Consider the following 13,738-nt stretch of genomic DNA (forward strand, 5'->3'; position numbering starts at 1 on the left):
CAACAGAACTTCTATGACGGATCTCGCATTTTAAAAGATTTAAGAAAATTTTCATCTGTTCTCTGGGGATGTAAATCTTTCCATCATATTAATGTACAATTTTGCTCAACAGCTGTGATCTCAGTTTCCCTTTCTATTTCTCTTATACAATGTCAGTCCATTTGATTTGCCAGTCATACTACTCACCTCCAAAGTCATTCTACTAAGGCAACTGGTTGACCATGGAAAACGTAAGAAAAATAAAAACAGGAAAAAAACAAACAAACAAACAAACAAAAAAACAAACAAACAAAAAAAAAAAACAGAAGGGAATATGTTCACTGCCTCTGGGATCTTTCATTTTATATGAATAAACAATGCAATTCAGATTCACAGAATGTGAGAATACAAGCTGTGGCTCAAATTTGCAGATTTTACTTACGCAGAAAAGCTAATGTGTTTAAGTCGATAACTCTTCTGATTTCAGAATTAACTTATAATTTATAAATGGTGTCAGTTTTCCTCTACTTTTAAGCAGTCTTCTATATTGTGAATTTATTTTCTATAACACAGATGTTTGAGCTTCTGAAAGGTTTGGGGATGAAGAGCTGTACTATCAGTGTTGAGCTTCAGCTACTCAAATCCCTTGGCACTTAAGTTACAGTTTTCTTCTGTGCAAAATCCAGGAGTAGTGGAACTTATTTATAAACCATCCAACCTGCTATCAGTTGGATGGTTATAAACCATGCCTTTGATTCCTGTGCACTATGCTTTCCAGTCTTTTAAAAGATTATTGCCTCAGCTACCTGAAAGCTGCATTCTTGTCTGGTAACCCACACATCTCATAGCCCACTGCAGAATAATCAGAGTTTTATAAAAGCATATTTAATCCATTGGCACACATATTTTGCTTCATTAGGTATTTCATACTCATGCCATGAGGTTTTATTACTATATGGAACTAGAGTGCTTGCCTTAAAAAATGTCTGGGTCCCTGAATTTGTTAAATAAACTTTGTTACAAGAAAAGGAAAAAAAGGTTTAAAGAAGTCACAGACGATTTCTAAAATTTCAAAGCAGCAGCAAACAGATTTGTGTTTATTATAGGGCACTTGAATTGAAATTTCAGATTTTGCCTCTACAATTAGACCTCTGTGAAATCCACTTCTTTTTTCTCCATTTTTTTAAATTCCATTCCCCAAGAGTTCTGCCACAAGATGGTTTTTTGCCTACAAATATATTTCCTTTTCCTACAGGTTGCTACCAAACACTACAGGGAACCTTATGCTGTCTTGACAAGCTTTTCCTATTACTACATGGTGAGGCAGCTGAGGATAAAGAATAGAATAGAAAAAAGAAACAGTGAGGGCCTTGCTCCCTCTCTTCACCCAAAATGGCCTATTCCAGATTTGACTTGTGTAAAACAACTGTAAAATGTCACAAATGCCTCTCCTATCTTCAAGAAGGGCAAAAAGGAAGATCTGAGGAATTACAGGCTAGTCAGCCTCACCTCAATCCCTGGGTAGGTGGTGGAACAACTAATCCTGGAAAACAGTTCCAAACACATGAAGGACGTGAGGGTGATCAGGATTTGTCAGCACAGATTTACAAAGGTGAAATCCTTCTTAACCAACCTGGTAACATTCTACAACAAAGTGACTGGCTTGGTGGACAAGGGGAGAGCAGTGGATCTTGTTTATCATGACTTTAGTCTCCCAAAACATCCTTATAGACAAACTGATGAAGTACAGATTAGATAAGTGGACAGTAAGGTGGATTGAAAACTGGCTGAAAAGCTGGACCCAGAGGGTTGTGATCAGAGCACAAACTGCAGGCGGAGGCAAATCATTAACGGTGTGTGTGCTCCATGGGTTGATACTGGGGCCAATATTGTTCAACATCTTCATTAATGACCTGGAGAATGGGACAGAGTGCATTGCAGCAAGTTTGCAAATGACACAAACCTGGGAGGAGTGGCTGCTACACCAGATGGGTGTGCTGCCATGCAGAGGGGCCTTAACAGGCTGGAAAAAGGGGCTGAGAGGAGTATCATGAAGCTCAATGAGGGGAAATGCAAAGTCTTGCCTCTGGGGAGAAATAATCCCAGGCACCAGTACATAGGCTGAACAGCTGGAAAACACCTCTGCAGAGAAGAATTTTGGGGTCCTGGTGGACAACAAATTGTCCATGAGCCAGCAATACACCTACATGGCAAAAAAGGCCAAGAGCATCCTGGGTTGTATTAAGAAGAGTGCTGCCAACAGGCTGATGGAGGTCCCCTCTACTCAACCTTGGTGAGGCCACACCAGAAATTCTGTATCCAGTTCTGGGCTCCCCAGCACAAAAGATATGGAGCTACTGGAGTGAGTCATGTGAAGGTCCATGAAGATGATGAAGGGACTGGAGCATTGTTTTGCTGATCGTGGATGCCAATTAAAGTCAGACACCAGAGTGAAAAGAGTAGGCTTATTTTACTGTTAATAATTAAAGGATATAACCAAGTAATACAGAAAATAAGCAATACAAAAAATACAGAATAGTACACTTAAATATTACTACATATAGTTAATTATAGAAAATAAGAATAAGAAAGGTAATGCACCTAATCATTACTACACGATGGGAACAATAGTGATTAAGAAAAATACATCACCACTTGCATATATTACCATCATCCAGATCTGCAGTCGCTGGGGAGCCTCAGTTACAGCGAGGATTTGGAGAGCCTGTCCCAGCAAGTGGGAAGTCCTACGTGATGCATGCATCCGTAGGTGAGGTATCCAAAGTCACAGCAAGAGGGTCCAGCCTTATATACCAAAAAACATCAAGTCAGAATGACTTTCACTTTTCTTTGAGCGGAAACATCTGTTTTCATCCTCCTGTTGGATTTCACCCAAAGCTTGGCCAGGGCTAGGGGGGGAAGAACCAAGGGAGTTTCTAACAAGGCCAAACACTTGAGTTCTCAGCCTTGAACAAGGCTAAACAAGGAAAGTTGGATACACATTCTCACAACATTTCATCCTCGCTACTGATTATATTTTGTCTAAGCTACATCTTTCACTAGTGAGCATACATATTTCATTAATGATCAGATACCAATAATAAACAATAATGGTAATACAGATTTTACTAATTAACAGATACTAATAATGGATAACATTTGGTTGTGAGGTTCATCTAGGGGTCAACTGTGTTTCAGGGCCTATTATTCAGGCCCTAGCACTACAAGTGTCTGACATATGAAGAGAGGGTGAGAGAGCTGGGGTTGTTCAACCTAGAGAAAGCTCAGAGAGGATCCAATCAGTATATATAAATACCTGAAGTGGGGGAATGACGAAGATGGAGCCAGGTTCTTCTCAGTGGTGCCCACTGACAGGATGAAGTAGAATACAAGGGATTCCATTTAAACAGAAGAAAAATCTTTTTACTCTGAGAGTGGCCAAACTAGATGATCTCAAGAGGTCTCTTCCAACTTCAACCATTCTGTGATTCTGTGAAGACACCTGCCACTGAGATGGAGGAAGCTCTCTTTAAAAAGCAGTCTGGAGTTCCTCTGCTCCTTCTGGTTTTAGAGTCCAGAACCACGAATTCCATGAAATCTGGCATCTTACTGAGACCTTAATTGCATGAATTCAAATTTTTATTCTTGGAAGAATATCAACTGTGGGGATTCGGATGGATTTCCTGCAAGGAAATGGGCATGTGAGCAATCCTGCATATGAGCAAGGCTGGTAAAGCCTCAGCGTCGGCAAGGATGTGACGAAATGACCCTGGAAGAATGAGGAAGAACCCAGGAAGTTAAACAACTTCAGGGTGTGGGTCTGGGCGGAGAAGGAGTTTGTACAATGCCAATGTGGCAGTTCTCATCCAATCAGAAGAGAGCTCAAGGAGCATGTGCAAAGCTAACTGTCCAATCAGAAAGAATTGTACCATGTGATTGTATCATGTGATTTTCACCTGCATTATAAAAGGCTTGCTCCACCATAATAAAAATGGGCATTGCTTAATTGATCTGGTTGTTTGCATGTCCATGTCTCCTGCAATCAACCTCCATAGCTACAACCTCCATTGGCTTCTGAGAAAACATAAGGAGCGAACCAAAAATACTGTAAACCAAGAAGGCAAATAAAGAACTAATTAAAAAAAGAGGGAAATATAGATAGAAAGCTAAAACTCATAATTTTGGGGCTAAGCTCGGATTTTGCTGAACATTAGGGACCCAACTATTGCTTGCCCTATCACCAAGAAAGTTAGCTGGCAAGTCTATGTTTGTGGCTCCTGTTTGCAGCACTCCAGGTCACCGCATTCCTGAAATGCCAGTTAAAGAACAAACAGAAGCCAGGCACAGGCATCTCCCACTCTTGTATGAGACCTTCCCTCAGCAGGTTCCTTCTTGTAAAACTAAATGTGGCCCCCACGTGCCTCCTGGCCACAGTTCACTTAGCTCATGAACACCATTACCACCACATGATCTGCCCATGCTGATCTCACAGCAAACCCAAGTAAAATAATAAGAAATTTCAAAGGAACTAAGCTATAGGTTACAAATTAAACAGACACTTCTCAGTTTTACCTGCTGTGCTAGTCTCAGTAAGTGCTGAATAATCAAACGCAATATATAATATATTCTTTTTTCAAAATGCATTTAAGCTGTTCTAAGCAACTTTGTTATGGATTCTCATAGCTGAGTAATGGACAAACTTGAATAATTTCCTGTGATACTGCTCTGGAGGCAATACCAAAAGACCAGTAGAAACATCTACCATCTGTAAGCTAAATTTGAGCATTCAGTGTCAGTGCAGCTTTGATGAAAAGCCCAAGAGCCTGTTAGCACATTCTCAGCTGTGCACATTCCAATTACAAAAGGGAAGATTAATATCATCAACTTCAGTCACCTCAAAGTTAGTTGACTACTTCAAAACGAGTAACCTTAAGCCCTGTATGTATCAAGGGAATGAATAAGGCACCTCCAGAGGGTAATTCATCTCATCCTAAATCTGGTGTTTTAGACAAGATGAATATCTCCCTGCAGACACTTGATTCATTTCACTGACTACAAAACTCAAGAGTTTAAACTTAGACAACTTCCAAGTTTATAAGTCAGGTAGGATGAAGGTTGCATAAAACATCTATTATCTGAACTCTGTTATCAGACATCTACATAGACATTTTCATTGGGAATATATGTCCATAAACAGCCAGAAGAGCAGGTTCCGTAGTGACAGACAGGTTCTGGATGCAAATCTTTCAGAATCCAGCACAGTTATTATATAGCCAGTAGTTACTAGTATCTGAAGACTAATGTCTACATAATATAGCGCTACGTAAGACCTATGAACCTTCAGTTAAAAAGCACAACTTTTCAGAATTCTGCTAGCAGACTTTTCAAATATCCTGTCTCAGACACTGCAAAATGAGCAAACATAAATTTCCAAGGACCTGTTGACAAGGCTGCAGTAGTTAGAAAATCTAAACAAACCACAAACTCTAAATTTAAAGCACCCAATTTATTTGTGGTTTTACTATTTAAAATGTATTATTCATTTTAGTATCATCACAATTGGAATTCTGCATATACAAGATAAGACAAGGTAATTCTCCAGTTTTCTTATACAGCAAATGCCAAAAGTACTGATACCATAACAAAACAAAATAGCACAGAGGTGTTATGGAAATAGTTAGGGAGCTGGCTCATGAAGTTGTTAACTTCTCATGTGAAATTAACTGGTGTTACCCCTTCTGTTAAAAGATTGACCATCCTCCCGACTTTTTGTCACTGCACACTGTCACACACAGGAATTGGAAATGCAACTTCTGATAGCAACATTCTGGGGCCATCTTAGGAAACATCTTTCTTCTTGTCCCTGCATATAAAAAGGGGATAATGGCTGGGTTTCAGCTTGAGGTTAAAAAAGTTGGAAAGTAATTCAGTTGCCCAAGTGTAGACATCTAGTGCATATACAATGCTTTCAGCTATTCAAAACACCTGTATAGGGCTGGTAAATATGACACAATTCTTGAGGATGACACATGCTTCTACAGTGGCAGCAAGAAGAGCAGAGGAAATATCCCACAGAGCCTAAAATGACACTAGAGATCTACATATATGCAACTGAATCCTTCCAAAACGTAGGTGCCTACAGGCATGTTGCTTCCTTAAACTCTCACTACAACCAACAAAGACCTAATCAGCATAATCAAAGGAGCCTGGCATGCATCATCTCACTGAGTAGATATTGACAGCTTGATTTACTTGCCCATCTGTAGACACCTAGTATTATTTCAGATGTCAAAAGGTATTTAAGACTCATGGCTGCCAAACATGATACAGGACTTGAGGAAGACCAGTGTCCTTCTGGAGTGGTGGCTGGAGGCCAGGAGGGTAGCTTTTTAGCATCTCAAACAGCACTAAATATCTGTGCAACCACCCCTCATAGCTGATCACCTGAAGCTTGCTCTGGTATCCACTGACTTTATCGACTAAATGTTCATTTTAGTTGCCTAAGCATAAGAACCTAGACATCTGAGATGTCTAAAGGCCTTCCATGTGACTTCCAGAAATACTAAGGCCTGCCTTAGGCCTTTTTTCATGCTTAACAGATCCATGCAGATATTCTGGATATTTTATAGCATCTCAAATGGCTATTCTCCCCCTTATTTAAGTAGCTGAATCAAGATCCAACTCTCCACTGACTACAGAGGTACCTTAGACATCTAGTATACCTACAGGTACCTAGATGATAAATTTAGGTTCGTTAATCCCAGACTGAATCCCATGCAAGGTTCCTCGGCTAACACTTAAAATTAACTAACTCAAAGGTTGTTAGAACAGAAAAAAAAAAGCATGAAGTGCTCATGGACTTTCAGTTGAGGGCTTTATTCAAGAACGCTATGCTGTTACTAGTAAGAAGAGTAAAATTTGTACTTGTGTTATGGGAGCCAATGTTATGCACAGAGCTTCAGTAGCATATCAATGTAACTGTTGGCTCTTCCTTAGACAACAGCATATTCCTCCGTTTCTAAAAACTGAGTAACACTGGTTTGCTACTTTGGGCCCTCATAGTTATAGGTACTCTTTTCCCAAACTGAGCCTCCACTTTATTATGTGATATATATAGCCAACAAAAGGACAAACCTCTGACCTAGGAACTTACAATCTACTAATAAGACACAGCTTTACAACGTCAAGTGCTCTCTGCATACTGGCAATCTACCTGTTAAGTTCTGTAAGAAAACATGATTTCTATGAGAAGTTCTTAGTTCCTAAACTGATCTAAAAGCTTTTTCCTCATTTTAAAGTAAATTTTAAAAACCCTACCTCAGAAACAAAAACACAGAGTTAAACAGATTTATTTTAAAAATTGCAGATTGTATCTAGATTGTACCAGAAAACCCACTACTCTTGACATGATTTCCCACTCCAGAATAAAGGGATAGGCAAGATGAATTCATGAATTCTAAGTTTTACCCACCCTTTTTTTGGCTTTTAATCCTTCTACCATCCTTCAGCAACAGTTTCCTCTGTGCTCTTTCATTAGACTGACACTATATTAAAAGAGGGTGTCTTCTGTAAGGAAAGAGTTAATCATGTAATATTCAAAATACTGAGAGGATGTGACATCTGAAAACAGAAGAGGAAAATCTCTACAAATTAATTATCTGAGATTTAAGGTTTACATCAGTCCTGAAAAAAAGCAGCACGATAATAAACATACTGTGCAAAAGACCAAAATCTAAGGGATATTTCTCCTACCTAAATATCTGACTCTTTAGCTTCAGTGGTTAACATTTGAGCACTTACCAAGATTTTTTTTTCCCACATCTAGTATTTGCAGATGCAAATTTAGCAGAACAGAAGAAGGTTTGGATTATTTTTTATTTCTTTTTTTGCTGTGTTTGTTTCTAATAGAAGGATAAATTTGCTTCTCAGCATGCTTTGACATTTCATAAAGATCCATCTGAAAGATACTGGAGTTTTTTTATCATAGCACATCTGTGCTATTTGCAGTGCGTGCAACATGAAGGCACCCTCTAACAAAATGACACAGAATGGAAAGGATTAATATGTTAGGTTAAAATAGAACACAGTTGTTCTGCTTGAGCATGCCTATAATTTCAGAGGCTTGGTGCGGGACTGAGTTGAAAAAAAAAACCCATATAAAACTCACGTTAACCCTTTGAACTCTTTCTCCACAAACACTTTTACTTCTTTGAGTCCATTTCATTAGTTTTCTAGAAAGATGTTAAAATTAACTTTTTCAAAGAATTTTATTGTTCAGTTCATAAAAGAAAAGCCAAAGTGTAGGATTGTTTATTTAACTTACAAATGTAAATAAATTTTGGTAAAAGCAGTCAGGAAATGGATTAGCAAACAGTATACAAGAACACAATCAGAAGAATTTGGGCTACTGCAACTTAGCAAGTTATCACACGTTAGCTGGGATGTGATGACTGACCACTGCAAGCCCCTAGCCTGCCCCAACTGTAACATAAGATACAGTTGTTCCAACCTCAAGTTTACTTTCAGTTGGAGAGGGTTGGAGCACATTCACCCATGGATATTATCATGCTTTTCGACTGCTTCTCCACTCACAGAACCTGATTTACATATATCATGAAGCTATATGATAACTTATTAATATCATTAGATTGACGTACTCAGGAATTCAGTCACAATACATTTCAAATAATCATTTTTGATCAGATCTTGAAATGTGTTGATCACCTTCAATTTCCTTTGCTCACATTTACAAAATGATCAGATCCCTGAATCATATGAGTTCTGAATCATTTGTGATTCATTTTTCGTACAAAACCACTTAACTGCACATAAGAACACATGTAAGAGAAATCTCCTACAGATGCAGCTCTCTCTCCAGACCCTGGATATTTTAGACAACTGAGTCTCTTAATTCTCCCTTAGAAAATTCCAGTTGAAAATCGGTTTGGTTGTTTGCCTCGTAACTCACATCTTGAGGTAGTTCCAGATCCTCATTGTTCTGGGGTTTTGCACCAATTTTGCCTCTAACTTAATTATAATTTTTCCCTATGTATCAGTTGTTTACCTTCTGATTAAAGGTTCAACCATATTTCAGCCTTTCTAAATCAGACAAGACAGATCCTTCTTGTAAAACAGACCCTCCATTCCCCTGTCGTCATAAACTGTACCCACAGATCTTACAGGGTTTTTTTCTTTTTAACTTGGATGCTTAGAATTGTACATGATTATTGTAACCAGTGTCTTTCACTGTGGCATTAACACTCCCAACTTTACCAGAAATATCTTACCCCAAGCACCCTTTCATCATACTGATCCTTTTCACAAATATTACACATTTTTAGGCCACACTGATCCTGTGATTGACTAATTCAACTAAAGGACTATGGTGTCACAAACACTAATGCCCATGAATTAATTCAGTTTGGAAATTAGATTATTTCTAATCATCTAGATAGACTGACTCCAAAACAGCTTTCCAAGTGGAAGGGAGCGTGAAGGAACAACCCAATTACTATCTGTACTTCGAAATGAGAAACATAATGTGGTCACCTGTGAAGTGATATAAGAGAAGGCAAACCAGTGATCCAAAGTCCCTATTCTTGTTCAGGGCTGAAAGTAGACCAAGGAGGACGGGAGAGAAAGAGAAACTGCAGTCAAAAGCTCCCTTGTAAAGTGATGGAAACCACATGGTTCAAAGGGGCAATTTCAGAGGTCAAGAGGTAACAGAGAGGCAGGCAGGCTTGAAATCTGGTTCCCTCCTTCCCATTAAAATTCCCCCCACTCTGTGAAATACAGAATGCTATATGTGTATGAAGTACTCCTCCATTTTACAGCAGCGGACTTCCAGCACCTTTAATACTTGAACCCACACTGTGCCCTGAGCTGGCACCTCTGCTGACGCTTCAGTGCCTGTCAAGAATATGCAAAACCTCAGTTCACTGCTATTTTAGGATGGGATCGATGACACCTGAACTGCAACATAAGCCAAATACAGAGGAAGCATCACAAAAAGCTATTTGAAAAATATATCACTGTGAAAAAAAGTATTCTGAGAATAAAAATATCTGGGTTTCTTTTTATTTGCATGTTTGTTAATACTGCATTTTGAAATTACATTAAAAATAAATCTGTTCTTCCCTTCTACCTTTAAGTTCCTTTATTTTATTTCTCTGGTCTTAACTGCTACTAAAGTCTTTCCTTGGCCCTGGATTTTGAGAATTTCCGTTGACAGACCCCTTAAAAGTTTCTCTGTTGCCTTTGATAGTATAAATGCTGGTTTATTTATGCAACAGCATATATTTTATATTGTTTGTAATATTTTACAAGTGCTTCTGGTTTACTGTGAATAAAAATTTTATATACTATTTCAATGCTCTGTTCCATGACAGCTCAGTATGTCAGAGTAAGATATATCTGATGTTTGCAGTATCTCACTATGACATGGTATGCTATTACCGACAAATTGGCCTTCTATTTAGCATTAATCAAAATATTCAGTTGAATGACAAATATAGGTATTTACAGTGGCTTTTGTTCTTTTCAATTTGTTCTACAAATACAGCAGTACATTTGATTTTTAACTGGGCACATGGCTTTAAACCTGCAGATATATGTCTCTCTTCCCCTAAATATTCTGTATTATGTTTGAAGATGAGGTGAAACAAATGGTTACTCAAAATTCTGCATATTACGTTTAACCATTCCTCAAAAAAGATCAAAGGGGGTTTTGTCAAACACATGTGGGAATTTGCTTATTTAAACACTTCAGAACATTTAGTCTTCTAATCCAAATAGAGAAAGCAACCTTGCCAAACAAGGATATAAACTGGACTTAATATTTTGAGCTGAGAAAATTTCATTAGCTCTATATATATACACTAACAAAAAGAAAAAAAGTACTTAAATAAGAAATAAAAAAACAGTATCTATATGAATATAATTTTCTGCATACATGTCTGAACCACATGCATAGCGTGTATGAACAAGGAAGTTGCTGATGCATTTATTATTCAGTTTTACTTGTGAGATTTTCCACACGTATGTGCTGTTTCATGCCCTGTACATCTATAAATATTTTACTCAGGGAAGGCTTTATTATTGATATGAACATTCACTGCAAAGGAAGAACCAAATGAATACCAAATTTCTCCTACTTACAGTTAGGTAGGTAATCACGCTAATTAATTGAAAGTATGGTGTTTCATAACTAAACCAATTACATAGAAAAGGCTTCCTGAGATTGCACTAAGCACACTCCCATTAGCATACAGTCACTGTGCAACAGCCAGCAGAAAAGAGTACAGTGAAAAGCAAAACATCACGTTATTTATAAGTGTGCATTACAAAGGGACTGTGAAAATGAAAAAAGCCAAAGTTACCCATGGCACACACAGCCAGTGTGAAAAACATGTCCTTTTAATATACAACCAATATCCAGTTATCATTTTAAAAAGCTTGTGCTTTATCTTGCCAGCTTTCTCCGACAAAGGAAGAGCTTGTTAGGCACCTGTTCCTTCATCAGAGTAATCCCTCTGAATCACCACATCAAAATTGTTACTTAAATTTTGTATACCACCACAATGAAAACCAAATGAGATGTGAGGTAAGCTTTCCAATTTCTAAAATCAAAGTAAGCACATTAATGAGCAGAACCTGATAGCTAAACCTTTTAAATTCACAAAATCAGCTGTTTGGTAGGAAAAGATGACCAGCAAGTGATGAAGTAATATTATGACACATGTGGAATGAAAGAATCATTTAATAAAATCCTAATTTATACTTCATTTCATCCAGTTTCCAAACTATTTTCGGACATCCTGTTGGACAATTATTTACTCATTTCCACTTCTACCATTTCTAGTTTTTTATCATTATAGTGGTTACACTATTTCCTGCCTTGGCAGGTATCTTAACAAAATGCCCCATATCAAAAACATACAGTCTGCACACAGTCCAGACTACCAAATAATCACATCTTTATGCTTTATTCCCCAGTTAATCTCATACTGATTCCATTCCCAGAAGAACAAAGTGTGGTACTGCTCTTTCTGAGTGAAATATACTATGCATATCAAAATTCCTCTAATTCATTTTTTATGCCAAGTAAAAAGTTTTCTGATAAACCACAGCTCTTAGGAACTTTGTTCTTCTCTATTTCGCATTACTCACTCTTTCTATGCATTTTCTATACACTGCTAAACATACTTCATATGGTCAAAAAAACCCACCTACTATATTCTCAGTTTAATTTGTTTATACATTACATTTATCATATCCTTTGCATGGCAAATTAACACTGTAGCCTTGTCCTCTCATCCTGTGGATTTTCCATTATCAATTAATTTCCTAATCTATTTTGAGATGAACAGGAGTTACATCGAGTGACACAAAAGTCATTTAAGATATTATCCCTAACTATTCAGTTTTCAATGGCATTAATAACAATACTTTTTCCTGACAGGTTTAATATGGGAGGCCTAACTACACCTTTACATTCTCTTCTTTCCTAAATAAATACTAACAATATCAGACAATATAATTGATGTTTGAAGAGTCTGCTCTCCTGTAAAGGAGGATGCACCAGGGACATCTTTGCTGGATCACTAATTACTTCAAGCAGGCATCGTATCAATGCCTTCTTTCAATTATTTTTGTATTAATTACTCTCTTTTTCTGGATAATTGATATAAAGCAACGACAGACACCATGAAATATGCAACCAAAGTATGTGTGTACACAGAGATCAAAATGGAAAACAGGAAATCACAATTTTTTCAGAGCTCTTGTCTTCTTCCAGGAAGGCTTCTAGAGTTGAAAAGCGAGATCTCAAAAAATTAAAGGACACACCTGTTCGGCCTTAGGAGCCTGTGTTTCAGAGTATGGAAATATGCATGCTTGGAGTCTTTGGACACAATTCTGAAAGAGAGCTAGGTGTTTCTACACAAATAATAACATAAGTTTGTGTACTTGAGTGTCATGTTTGTCTCCCGCTCTAAATGTTGTGACGACTGTACGAACTTTTACTAGTCTTTTAGCTAGAAGACAGTATCTTCAGCTGACTGGAATGGGAAACCATCAGTTATAACTTTCTGTAATGCTTGGCAGCCAGCCGTGAATCAGTCCAGTTCTTCAAGTTTTGCTCTTTTGGTGGTTAATGCACTGCATCAGCAAGTAGGAGCAACCACAGAAATGAAAACCGGTTCCTTTAATTCACACTCCTTCATTGGACTGGTAGAAATTCCAAGTTCCCCAAGGAGAGAGTTCAGAATAGTGCATATGAATATACACGAATATTACAATACAAACTTTTATAATGTACTTTGTGTCATACAGACAGCATTGATTCATTTTGACAGGATTAATAACCTCACCATTTGCTTTTATTGTCCCCAATTAAGACAGGGTAATTGATAGTCCCAGAGTGAATCAATGCAATATTGTGCATGGCCTTCATTTGCTTTGTTTTGTGTCAATGAAATATGGCCATCAATCCATATTATAATAGTTATGTAAAGGTTATTTAAAGCTTTGCTATCATTAAAGCTACAAAAACCTTCACACTCAGTTTATACACCTGCAACAATGAAACAAAAACATTTCTATTACTGTGGTGGCTCTGGAATCAGCAAACTTTGGAGTACTGTAGAAAAATAAATGGTATCAACTTTATTTTTAAGCAACATAAAATAGATGGTAATAACATGAGTTCAGTTAAATGAATCAGTTGCTATAATTTAACAGAAGATTTAACTTAATTTAT

The sequence above is a fragment of the Strix uralensis genome, chromosome 3 (genome assembly GCF_047716275.1).
Source record: "Strix uralensis isolate ZFMK-TIS-50842 chromosome 3, bStrUra1, whole genome shotgun sequence".
Classification (NCBI taxonomy): Eukaryota; Metazoa; Chordata; class Aves; order Strigiformes; family Strigidae; genus Strix; species Strix uralensis.